We start from the raw sequence: 4342 nt of genomic DNA on the forward strand, positions 1-4342 counted from the left end.
CTGTGAAAAATGCGGATGGTATTTTGACTAGGATTACATTGAATGTGTAGATTGCTTTGGGTAGCATTAACATTTTCACAATGTTTGTTCTTCTAATCCATGAGCATGGATTTTTTTCCATTTCTTTTTGTCTTCCTCAATTTTTTTTCATACGTGTTCTATAGTTTTCAGAGTATAGATCCTTTACCTCTCTGGTTAGGTTTTTTTCCTAGGTATCTTACGGTTTTGGTGCAATTCTTGGGGATGGATTCCTTGATTTCTCTTTCTTCTGCCTCATTGTTAGTGATATCAGGGATATTGGTCTTTAACTCTCCTTATAGTGGGGTCTTTGGTTTTGGGATCAAGGCAATGCTGGCCTCAGAGTATGAGTTTGTAAGTCTTCCTTACATTTCTACTTTTTGGAACAGTTTCAGAAGAATATGTATTAATTCTTCTGTAAATACTTGGTAGAATTCTCCTGGGAAACCATCTGGCCCTGGACCCTTGTTTGTTGGGAGATATTTGATACTGATTAATTTTTTTTGCTGGTTATGGGTCTATTCAGGTTACTGTTTCTCCCTGTTTCAGGTTTTGGTAGTTGATATATTTCTAGGAATTTGACCATTACTTCCAGATTGCCTAATTTTTGGAATAAACTTGTTCATAATATTCTCTTATAATTGTTTACATTTCATTGGTGTTGGTTGTGATCTTTCCTCTTTCATTCATGATTTTATTTACATGGGTCATTTCTCTTTTCTTTTTGATAAGTCTGGGTAGGAATTTATTAATCTTATTAATTATTTCAAAGAACCAGTTCCTACTTCAGTTGATCAGTTCTAGTGGGTATTTTTTTTATTTCTATATTATTGATTTCTGCTCTAATCTTTATTACTTCTCTTCTCCTGCTGGATGTAGGCTTTATTTGCTGTTCTTTTTCCAGCTTCTCAGGTATAAGTTTAGGTTGTGTATTTCAGACTTTTCTTTATTCTTAAGGAAGGCCTGTATTGCTGTATACTTCCCTCTTAGGACCACCTTTGCTGCATCCCAGAGGTTTTGAACTATGGTGTTTTCATTTTCATTTGTTTCCATGTATTTTGTGTGTGTGTGTGTTTTTCTTTTTTTTTAAATAATATTTTTTACTATATTATGTTAGTCACCATACAGTACATCCCTGGTTTCTGATGTAAAGTTCGATGATTCATTAGTTGCGTATAACACCCAGTGCATCATGCAATACGTGCCCTCCTTACTACCCCACCAGCCTATGCCATTCCCCCATGCCCTCCCCTCTGAAGCCCTCAGTTTGTTTCTCAGAGTCCATAGTCTCTCATTCTTCATTCCCCCTTCTGATTACCCCCCCTTTCTTCTTCCCTTTCTTCTCCTACTGATCTTCCTAGTTCTTACATTCCATAGATGAGAGAAACCATATGATAATTGTCGTTCTCTGATTGACTTATTTCACTTAGCATTATCTCCTCCAGTGCCGTCCATGTTGCAGCAAATGTTGAGAATTCGTTCTTTCTGATAGCTGAGTAATATTCCATTGTATATATGGACCACAGCTTCTTAATCCAGTCATCTGTTGAAGGGCATCTCGGCTCCTTCCATGATTAAGCTATGGTGGACAATATTGCTATGAACATTGGGGTGCATATGACCCTTCTCTTCACTACGTCTGTATCTTTGGGATAAACACCCAGTAGTGCAATGGCTGGGTCATAGGGTAGTTCAATTTTTAACTTTTTAAGGGACCTCCACACTGTTTTCCAGAGTGGCTGTACCAACTTGCATTCCCACCAACAATGTAGGAGGGATCCCCTTTCTCCACATCCTCTCCAACAATTGTTGTTTCTTGCCTTGTCTATTTTTGCCATTCTAAATGGCGTAAGGTGGTATCTCAGTGTGGTTTTGATTTGAATTTCCCTGATGGCTAATGATGTTGAACATTTTTTCATGTGTCTGTTAGCCATTTGTATGTCTTCATTGGAAAACTGTCTGTTCGTATCTTCTGCCCAATTTTATGATTTGTTTATTTGTTTCTCGCGTATTGAGTTTGAGAAGTTCTTTGTAGATCTTGGATACCAGTCTTTTACCTGTAGTGTCATTTCAAATATAGTCTCCCATTCCGTGGGCTACCTCTTAATTTTTTTGACTGTTTCCTTGGCTGTGCAGAAGCTTTTAATCTTGATGAAGTCCATGTATTTTTTTAATTTCTTCTTTAATTTCCTGGTTGACCCATTCATTCTTTAGTAGGATGTTCCTTAACTTCCACGTATTTGTGGTCCCTCAAATTTCTTCTCATGGTTGAATTCAAGTTTTATAATGCTGTGGTCTGAAAATATGCATGGTACTATCTCAATCTTTTTGTACCAGTTGAGACCTGATTTGTGACCCAGTATGTGATCAGTTCTAGAGAATGTTCCATGTGCACTTGAAAGGAATGTGTATCTGCTGCTTTAGGATGAAATGCTCTGAATATATCTATGAAGTCCATCTGGTCCAGTGTGTCATTCAAAGCCATTGTTCCCTTGTTAATCTTTTTAGATGATCTGTCCATTGCTGTGAGTGGGGTGTTAAAGTCCCCTACTATTATTGTATTACCATCAATGAGTTTCTTTATTTTTGTTATTAATTGGTTTATATATTTGGCTGCTCCCAAGTTAGGGGCATAAATATTTACAATTGTTAGATCTTCTTTTTGGATAGACCCCTTTATTATCATATAGTGTCTTTTCTCATCTCTTATTACAATATTTGGTTTAAAATCTAGTTAGTCTGGGGCACCTGGATGGCTCAGTCATTATGCGACTGCCTTCGGCTCAGGTCATGACCCCAGTGTTCTGGGATGGAGCCCCACATCAGGCTCCCTGCTCAGTGGGAGGCCTGCTTCTCCCTCTCCCACTCCCCCGCTTGTGTTCCCTCTTTCACTGACTTTCTCTCCGTCAAATAAATAAATAAAATCTTTAAAAAAACTTTTAAAAATTAAATAAAACCTAGTTAGTATGATATAAGGATGGCATCAAAAGAAACCTGCTAAGTGAAATAAGTCAAGCAGAGAAAGACAACTATCATATGATTTCTCTCATCTATGGAACATAAGAAGTAGGATGCTCAGTAGGGGAAGAAAGGGATAAAGAAAGGGGGGGTAATCAGAAGGGGGAATGAAACATGAGAGACTATGGACTATGAGAAACAAACTGGGGGCCTCAGAGGGGAGGGCGGTGGGGGAATGGGATAGACGGGTGATGGGTAGTAAGGAGGGCACGTATTGCATGGTGGTGCACTGGGTGTTATACGCAACTAATGAATCATCGAGCTTTACATCGGAAGCCGGGGATGTACTATATGGTGACTAACATAATATAATAAAAAATCATTAAAAAAAGAAATGAATTATGAAGCCACACACACAAATAAAAATAAATAAAAATAAAAACAACAGAGCCGTGTACACCCCCCAAAAAAAAGAAAGAAAAAAGAAACCTGGAGTAGCGATCCTTATATCAGACAAACTAGAGTTTTAACCATATTAATTCTTTTAACTCTCAGTGATCCAACTTCAAAAGTCTCCTTATTTTTACCTTTCTTTCCTTTCATTATTCCTTGTTTCAAAAGACGAGGTGTCCACCACTTTGAAGACTAATATCTGAATCCCTGCTGTCCCTTTCAGCTCTTCTGACCTCTTCTAATACCTTACTCTGTTACTTCATCCTTTCTACCTCATATTTTCAGCCATTTTTCTCTGCATTGATTCCTTCTCTTTGGTCTGCAAACCTGTTCAAATCTCCCTTTAATTAAAACTTCAGTGTCCAGCAAAATGTCTGGTAAATAGTAGACAATCAGTGCATTTTTACTAAATGCATGAGACCTCTTATGAAAAATCCTTTCCACGAAAAAACTAGTCCATATCTCTCATTCTCTTCACTCCAAATCTTTTGTTAGAAGACTAGTTTATACTCAGTTCTGCTACTTCATGTCCAATTCTGATTCACTACTCCAATTACTCTAATCTGGTTTCTGTCCTCACCTCTCCACAGATATTGTTCTGACCAAATTACCAATGAATGACCTCGTTATTATCACATACAGTGTTATTCCCAAGTGAAATTCTCTTCAACTTGAGAACACATTTGTCTGTGCTTATCTTTTGTGAAAAGTAGTCTTCCCCATTGCCTTCTGTGATATTTATTCATCCATTTGGCAAGTATTTCTTGAGCAATTACTATGTTGAGAAAGAATAATGAATACAACAAAGTCCCTGTCCTCAACAAACAGATGGGCTAGTGACTATATATTTATCTCATTACCACATTTCTTTGGTCCTCTTGTTTGGATATATTTTTTGGACTCTTCTCGTTCC

The sequence above is a fragment of the Ailuropoda melanoleuca genome, chromosome X (genome assembly GCF_002007445.2).
Source record: "Ailuropoda melanoleuca isolate Jingjing chromosome X, ASM200744v2, whole genome shotgun sequence".
Taxonomy (NCBI): domain Eukaryota; kingdom Metazoa; phylum Chordata; class Mammalia; order Carnivora; family Ursidae; genus Ailuropoda; species Ailuropoda melanoleuca.